This window comes from Octopus sinensis, linkage group LG18 (genome assembly GCF_006345805.1).
Source record: "Octopus sinensis linkage group LG18, ASM634580v1, whole genome shotgun sequence".
NCBI lineage: Eukaryota > Metazoa > Mollusca > Cephalopoda > Octopoda > Octopodidae > Octopus > Octopus sinensis.
Genome location: NC_043014.1, coordinates 4,255,069 through 4,265,068, shown reverse-complemented (window position 1 = coordinate 4,265,068; position 10,000 = coordinate 4,255,069). Strand labels below are relative to the sequence as shown.

General features: G+C 32.2%; 1 protein-coding gene across 1 annotated transcript in view; it reads right to left on the bottom strand.

Moving 5' to 3' along the window:
• LOC118767014 overlaps nt 1-10,000 on the bottom strand; it is a 116,996-nt gene that overhangs the window by 58,375 nt on the left and 48,621 nt on the right. The gene's annotated exons all lie outside the window — the stretch shown is intronic.

The following is a 10,000-nucleotide window of genomic DNA, read 5'->3' as shown; positions in this document are numbered from 1 at the left end:
ATTGTGTAAATTCCACATTCTCAGAAAGCTTAAATTGAACATTTTGTGATATTTCTAAAGTTGACGATAAATAGGTTTTATAAGATATGGGGTAGGAATGGAACGGAAAGCTTTCTTGATTAATAACGGCAAATAGAATGGATTGTGTGGAAGTATCTGGTTGTTGTTGAAAGAATCAGTTAAGTTCTGTGCTAAGTAATGTAGCGGTTCATGGCTCCTTGTCAGAATCCGTGTTGTAATTTGAAAACCAAGATGTCTGAGATAGCAGCGCCGAGTATTAGATTTTCTAAGGCTGTGCATGAAAAGCTGATATAATTCTATGGTGGTACTTTATTTGGGGTTTGTTGAATCATGAGACAGAAGACAAAATACTGTTAAACAAAATAACATTTTATTTCAACGATAAGTTTGATAAACTGAAATCTTACAAAATGTTTTCTAGAATCATTTCGACAGATTTAGATTTTTCTTGTTTTTGAGGATATTTCTGGCATTCTAGGTCGCCTCTTTTGTATTGTTTGAATATCTTCTGTAAACTAGTACAACAGTTTATTGTAACGATAGACATACTTTGAAGAAAATATTAGGTAACAAAATAGAAAATTTTATATTGTTTCTTCTAATTCACAGAGACATTTTCATATGGAACCGAATTTAATTTCTATTCAATATTTACTGCAAACAACGCAGGTTAATTCTTGACCATTGACATACGGTGGACATGGCAATGAACCACAAGCAGCCTGAACGAAATATAATAGAGCTCCATTTTCGTCTCTGTAACCTGCTGGATCAGCTTCTGGTGCATAATCCACACAAACATATTCATGTCTGCCTTTATGATTATAATGCGCGGTCATCAAATATCCTGAATATTCAGCTGTCCAACCAGCGTAACACTGTGTCCTGGCTGGTAACATCATAACAACTGCAGGTTGTCGTGTCAAACAGACAGCACACGGAACGTTGTGATTATGAAGTGATTTAGCGTTAGCAAAAGAAAAGAGTTTATTTGAGTAGTGGGATATTTCATATTCACTGCCATAAATGTAACCACCTTCTTCAACTTCTGTCGTATAATTGGCCCAAATGGGATCGTTAGGTAAACACAAGAGATTACTTCCGCCACCAGTCTGGGTATGTTGTTGTCCACCAACCACACCTAAATTTGGTTAGAATAAATCAAGTAAAAAAGATGTTAAGAAAAATTATATATGAAATAACGGAAACATTCATTACAGTTAAAAGAAGTCATGTTTAGCCACGTGTGAAGGAATTGTGGTGTATATATGTTAGTGTATATGTGAGTGCAAGCGGTGTGTTGCTGTATGCTTGAAATCATAGCTGTGCATTTGCATTCTCTTCATATATATATATATATATATATATATATATATATATATATATATCGAGTTAAGCAACAAGGATATCGAGAGATAATGCAGTGCAATTGTTTCATGCAACTCCATTTAATTGAACAATACAATCATTACATCAATTTAAAATATAGAGGAATCTTCAGCTGCACAAATACATAGGATTTAATTAAATTAAAACAGATTGATACATTAGTATAATTATACCTAAAATTTCCAAGAAGCTAAGGAGATACACAAAGAACATGTTGTCTCTAATTCAGCTTAGAAGTTAATAAAATTATCAAGAAATTTATGAATACTTATGAATACAAAAAGGATTCAACAATTTCTATCCCTTTGTTATATTCTTCTTCTTAATAATTCTTTGGAAAACCCTAAACATTAACTGTATTCATAGCAACATTGTTTAAAATATTTAACTATAATATATGATAAGACCTTCCGTTTCATTGTCAATATTCTGCCAGTGTGCGACCCCCTTAATTATCAGTTAACATCTTGTTTTAAGTTTTCCCTTACTAAACCTCATGGTATTGCTTATAATAATTCTTCATATTTTATGACTATACCAACTAGAATGTCTGTCTACCCCCTCAGCCCTCCCCCTAACAGATACTGCCCTATGTTCTCTCAGCCTTAGATATACAAGAGATTTGTAAACTAGTCTATAAAGGAAAACTGACCCCATAAAGACAAAAAATCAGTGGTAACCTGAGTCTTCTAGATAATTTTAGTCACTGCTATGCTGAAGTAGAGACAACATGTTCTATGTAATATCTTGGAGATTTTAAGTATAATTATACAAATGTGTCCATCTGTTGTACTTTAATTAAATTCTACGCCTTTGTGCAGCTGAAGATTGCTCTAAATTTTAAACTGATGTAATGATTGCATTGTTCAATTAAATGGAGTTGCAGAAACGAACGTACTGCATTATCTCTGGATATCATCGTTGCTTATTCTAATTTTAATCACCTTACTTTAAAGTTGTATGGATAATGACGTACTCAATTCTGGAGCCTCAACTTAAGTACCATATTCATCTGAATCTATATATATATATATATATATATATATAGATATATATATATATATATACATATATATATATACATATATATATATATATATACATATATATATATATATATATATATATATATATATATATATATATATATATATATATATATATATATATATATATATATATATATATATATATATATATATATATATATATATATATATATATATATACATATATATATTTAAAAAAGGAGATGTGGAACATGAGTTGTGATATATAAAATAGGAAATGAAGAAAATGCTGACAAAATAATTTAAGTAATTTAAGTAATTTAATTAGGTAAAAGTTCTTTTTACCGGTTGCGCATTTGTTATGCTTATCAAAAGATAGATTTTTTCCTCTTATATGACTTTATGTTGGGTTTGCTGTCTCGATATAAGAGACAGCAAACCCAACATGAAGTCAGATAAGAGGAAAAAATCTATCTTTTGATAAGCATAACGAATGCGCAACCGGTAAAAAGAACTTCCACCTAATTAAATTACTTAAATTACTTAAATTATTTTGTCAGCATTTTCTTCATTTCCTTTTATATATATATATATATATATATATATATATATATATATATATATATATATATATATATATATATATATATATATATATATATATATGTATATATATATATATATATATATATATATATATATATATATATATATATATATATATATATATATATATATATATATATTATATTAAATTAGAGATAAATCCACTATTAGGCAAATCAAACAGTGAAAAATAATAAACCAATACATAGAAATAAAATTAATTAATAAAAAATATATGAAATATAAAATTCAAAATTTATAATATTTAAATTAAAATTTTTAAAATGATTTAAATTAATAATTTATACTTATAAATTTTGAAATATATATATATATATTATTATTTATTTAATTAATTTATTTATTTATTTATGTATTTTGAACTTTTTATTAAATGTTCAATATAAGACAAAGAGTAAAACCACTACGATCGTTTCATGCCCATAACCAATTCGAATAACAATAATTTAAATTCAATTAATAATTCGAATTATGGTTATAGTCAATCTTCAGGTTAATTATAATATTTAAATAAATAATCAGAAATATTTAAACAATATTTTTTAAGAAATAAATAAAATAATAATTTTTCTTTTAAAAAACACTATTATCAAACTAGAAACTTAACGATTATGATTATGTCATACAATCGATTTTAATTTTTAAGTATTAATTTTTAAGGTAAGAAACCCACAAATAATCTAATATAAGTTACAGTCAATATCTAATTACATAAATATTTTACAAAAAAAAAAACAAATGACTAATCATATTAATAAATATATAATATTTGAATAATATATAAATTATCAATAAAAATATATATAAATATTAGAATTAAGATCCAAAATTATCTCTTTAAATAAATATATATGCACGTATAATAAAGACCTAATAAATTAATTATTCATTATTAATAATAAAAATATTAAAATATTAAAGATGAAATAGCTAATTAAAAAAAACAAACAAACAATCTTAAACGAACGCTATAGCAAATTAACTATATATCTCGTTGGCTAACTAATAACTTTCAAAAATCGTATAGTTAAAATAAAATAATATAAAGTACTTAATGAAATAATCAATTCGTAGTTGTATAGTATCAAATAAATACTACAAATATATTTATGAATGGGAAGTTTAAATGGGAAGAATAAAAAGTTTTTAAAAAATTGATAACTAAATAAGTAAATAAATTAAATAATAATAATAATAATATATATATATATATATATATATATATATATTTAAAAATTCATAAGTATAAATTATTTTAAATTTTAACTTCAACTTAAATATTTTAAATTTTGAAACTTATATTTTATATATTTTTTATTAATTAATTTTATTTCTATGTATTGGTTTCTGATTTTCACTGTTTGATTTGCCTAAAAGTGGTTTTATCTCTAATTTAATATAATATATTTATATAATATATAATATATATTTATACTATAAAATTAGATTTAATCCTAAATTTAATTTTTCCCTGTAAGTTTGGATTTACTCCCTAATATTATTATTTTTATTATTATTATTATTATTATTATTATTATTATTATTATTATTATTATTATTATTATTATTATTATTATTATTATTATTATTTTTATTGATATTATTATTATTATTATTATAATATATATATATATATGTGTGTGTGTGTGTGTGTGTGTGTGTGTGTGTGTTTGTGTGTGTAGGTATATGTATATATAGGTTCTGTGTATACGGGAAATTATTTTAGGTTATGACGTGGATTATTATGTAAGTTTGCATGGGGAAGTATTTGCGAGGATGTTAATAGAAGGAGAAAAAGAAAGGAATTCGGTAACGCATGTGCTCGTGTTTACCCGAAATGGAAAAAGTGTTCACGTGTGAACGGGGATATTTTTGGTGATGAAGTCGGCGACCGATAAAATATACGTGTAAGGTTTATAAAGAGCAGATTCAGAGCATTTTTAAGGAATGTGAGGTGGATTGGGGAAGCGGTTTGTAGCAGTAGTTTTGAATTGGAAGTGTCGTGATTACCTTACAAAGATATACTGGATAATTAATGAGGTGATGTGGTGCATGAAAAGAGCAAGGTTTTAGCGATAGGACGATTTCGGTGAGGCAGAGACGAAGAGAAGTGCATTCTGTACACTGTTTTGATCTCTCACTAATATTTAGTCTCTCTCTTAATGAATACAGTCCTTAGCTTTTTCCATCAGTTACAGTATGTGGCTTGTCCAGTCCTCATTCTACATTGTGGGTTCATTTCATTAATAGTTTACAGTCACTGTCATCAATTCTAATAGACTCTATTCAATTTAGCCCACATCTACGATCACTGGGCACTCTTGTTAATGATAGTCAAGTGGCCACTATTCAGCTCTGGTCACTCACGTACAATATCACCATCCGTAGTCAGCACACTTGATCACCAGTTAGCAGCCTCGGTATTTGATATCTACAATCCAAAGCTGGTCAGCCAGAAATTTTTGATCGCCATGGTTGTTTTTTAGTCCAGCCAAGATCTGTAATTTGACGTAGCAATATCTATATTCTGTGGTTAGACAACATCCTTTTCACTTGGTCCGTAGTAGACAACATATAATATTCTGATTTGACCAACACCTACAAAGGAGTAAGCAGTCTTGTGTTGCGTCTGTATAGTCTACAGGTATAGGCGTTTGAAACGTGACATATCATAAAAGGATTTGAGAACGTTTATGTCAGACAACCCGACAAAGGGTGAGTGTGTGTGCGTGTGCGTGAGAGAGAGGGTGAGAGAGAAAGAGAGGCAACAAAAAGAGAGAATGATAGGTATAGAGAGAGAGCAAGAGAAAGACAAAAAGAGAATGAGAGGTCAGAAATATAAAGTATACTAACCGTCATATACAAGTTTTGAATAAGGAGGACAAGTCGTTCTGCCCCACCGGGTATACAATGATCCGAGACCGGGTTCTGTGATATTAAAATGAAATAATGTAGTTTAAAAGAAAGAATTGGGGGATCATTTACAAAGTAGATTGTTCGATGGGAAGGAATTGATGGAGAAGAGAGAAATATAGAATTTAAGAAAGAACGAGTGAATGAATGAAAGTCAGAACGAAAGATGTAAATAATAAGAATAAATTGTAAAGAAAGAAAAAAGACATTTGTCTGTTGAGCCTGTTGGTGACGTTGATGTCAAAGATTTGAGGGATTAATCTCAGAATATCAGAATGTGTATCGGTCTCCGTAATGAACGGATGTATGTATGATATACTTGGGTATGAGTATATATAATTCTCAATAGAATAATGATAAAACTCAATAGAATAATGATAAAATATTCGCCAGGAGCGAATATTCATCGGTCAATTACAAATATCAGTTTGGAGCTCGGCGCAAATAAGGCCATCATAACTACAATATGAAAATAACAACCATACCGAATCATTTGTCGATTTAGTTAAAAGACATCGCATCCGGATCTCGAGTAGAAGAGTCCGTTCGATAAGTGTATAGCACACCCCACCAAATGCCGGTGCAAACAGCAAGAAGCCTGCAACTTAAACTGGGGTGCGTTGGGTGGGAGCACAAAATTGACGGTCTCAGGAAACCAAAGCAGATGAAGAAGGGAACAACCTTTAATAATTGAGAATTCAAACGTCAAAATTGTTAGATATAATCTGCCTGTAAGATATAATCGGTGTCTCCTCTACAAAATTTCCTTTCTCCGATAGCGTACACTTGGATATAGGCTTGAAACTCCACTACGCAACTGTGGTGCCAACAATGTCTGCACAGGTGGGATTAGGATACACTCAATTCCCAGCATTCGGATTGTATTATGGAGTGAAACCTACTAGGTGTGAGGGTTCACCTCTTGAAGCTACGGCTGAATATGAAAGACCACTGTGGCTGTTGAAAGTATATGCAGCAAACATTGTGGTCAAATACAAATCCTTCCTAAGCAAATTCACCTCAGCTTTAGATACATTTGGGGCAAAGTCATTTGTCCTGAAAGGAGACTGCAGTACACACCTTGGCACTGATAACCGTGAGAAGGATTGATTGGAAGGAATGTCGTCAGTGAACTTAATGGAGAGCTCATAGCAGCCTTCAGTGCAGTATACACACTCTCCTCTCTATGGTATAGATATTGTTTTAAGACAGGGATATTTATAAGGGTGCCTGGTATAGAAATACTTGGTGACAGAGGTTTATGATAGATTTCGGTCATCTTTCACTCTTTGCTGAACGTTCGGTTAAAAGGAAGGAGTTGCGTTGTCAACTCGTCACTACCTAAATGTCTGAAAACCTGAAAATTCCCACAATCTACCGAACATTGGAAATTGGTAAGTCCAGTGCGACCTACAGAATACAGTTGGAAGCCGCAGTGGATGCTGGGATCAGAAACGAAAATGTGGAGACTTTTGCATCCAAATTGAGAGTGACCCGCCTGAATGAATTTGGACCAAGAAATGGATTCGTGATTGTATTATGTTTCTCGGATTATTTTAGCTAAATTCACTTAAAAGTGATAAAGCTGCTGGTGAATATGTACGTTCGGCTTGATATTTTAGAAACCTTAAATACATATGGTATTCTATGAGTGACCCATGTATGCTAGGTGGATGGGCCCTCTGGAAAAAACACCAAGGCAATGGATATATTGGATGACAATCACAATTTTTTCAAACAGAGACCAAAGAGAGTGTTCTAATTATAGAAAAGTCTACACTAGATGTCAGGTAAAGATATGTAGGGAAATTGTCGCTCCCAAGATTACCGTCCTGGAAGGAGTACACCCGACCAGAGAGTCGTCCAAAGATAGATCTTCTAGCAAACACTGAAATACTTCTAAGGTTTACACGCTGTAAACCATGAAAATGCAGACGATCACGTGCCCTGGGCATGTTGCGGATAGTTTACCTGGAAGGTGAGTTTAATGGGCAAATACTGGTTGCCATAAAGTACTTATTTGGATGTTCAGATGTTTGTATTTATGCAAAAGTCGAAAGTTTTCAACATGAAGGTTTCCCTTAGTTGAAGTGTGCATTGTTAGTGCCCCTTCTCACTTTGTTTTTTGTGATCTGGTTGAATATGCGCAGACATTGTGGTAGAGGTATCCCAATTCATCTCTACGTGATCGGTCGACTGTTATTTGTAGACGACATGCTGCTACCTGATTCGTCTGATGGCCACCAACAACGTGCACCGAATGGGTTGGCTGACGAGTACCCCAAGGCAGGATTGACAAATACGCACTGTGTAGGAAAGTGGAACATCATTATTTCGGGTCTCTATTCACGAATGACTGGAAGCACAAGAGTGGACAGAATGCTGAATTGTAGATATAAACGCAGTGAAGCGCCAGCTCGGGCATTTGATTCTCAGATGAAGAGGGCTTGTTTCAATTATCGACGTAGCACTGCATATATACTCATATACACACAATAAATGGCATAGTATATTAGAGTAACATTTTATTTAGGAAATTATTGTAATGTAGAATATATTTTAAAATAAATTCAGGCAAGTGTCTTAGTATATATTATTTTGGACATATGGATAGTAATGTGGAACTAATTCAAAGTTGGTGAAATTATAAATCATTAGTTAATGAGTCACGGTAAAAGACTTTAGCCATAAAATTAGTTCTTACTTGGTGTGTCATCAGGTTTATCGTCGACAGATTTCTTGGAGATGAAACGGTTCTGTGAAAAAATAGAAATAGCATCATATAAATAGTACTTCAGGGTACTTATTATCGTTTAGAACTTAAAACAATGCAATAGATGACAACATATTCGGACAGGTATCATTGCCAACACTACCATCTCAACCCCTAAGGAATCTTCTAGAAGGCGCTTCAATCCAGTCGAAGGATTTTCTGAACAATATCAGACAATACAACTCTGCATTTCAAATGACATCGTTTGGTGAATCTAAGAAGATAGATAAACATGAATTTACGCTGACGTCAAAGTTCAAGGGCAAGTCTATCCCCTCATTGGTTCCCTGGTACCTGCGGATGAACAACCACAGTTCCGCCAAATTTACTCTATGAGTGATGTAGGACAACAAACCCGACGTGAGGTGTCAAAATTTCCGATGATGGGTCGTGTTAGGCATAGCGCACACTGCTGCAAAGTAGAGTATATCCACTGACAGCTTTTCGGTGCGTTGAAAAATCACAGAAACCCCACCTCCAATTTTGCATGACAGGTTAGGGCCTGAAACACTCCAAACGGACGCATAGCATGTTGCTTAGTCGAGTTAGCCCAGCATTTACTCTACAACTGTTTTGTTGTCAATGTTACACTTTCCCATATCACCTGTTTCAAAATGACTGGAATATATTATATACCATCTTTGCCATTTTAATCCCCTGCAATGCCGGGTATTTCTGCAAGTATACACACACACACACACACATATATATACACACACATATTTCTACATATATATATATATATGTATATATATATATATATCTACACACATGTATATATATAGTTAAATTTAATCCAAACAAGAAAGCACAAAAAAAACAACAACGCGAGGACTTGGAACCAGCATAGTATTACTGGACGCTCAGTAGAGAAGGAAAGAAGGAGGGTTTAACGTTTCAGGTGGAGCTCTTCGTCGGAAACTTACGAGAAGGAAAGATCCAGAGGAGGGAAGGCAAAAGACAAAAAATCGCCAATGGTACACACGCGGGTACATTTTGAATGACCGGAAGGAAATGGGAGAAGTAAAGATCTTTCAAAGACAGGAGAGAGTTAGAGGAGGAGGGATGTGTGTGTGTAAGTTTGGATAAGAGCGTGCGCGGAGGTCTGCGTGTGCCTGTGTGTATGTGTGTATGTGTGTATGTGTGCAATAATGACAAATGTGTGTGTGTGTGTGTATGTGTGTGTGTGTATGTGTGTGTGGTTGTGGCTGTTAATCTTTGCGTGTTGTAGGGCTAGTCGTGTTAAGGTCAAGGAAGAAGGAATTGG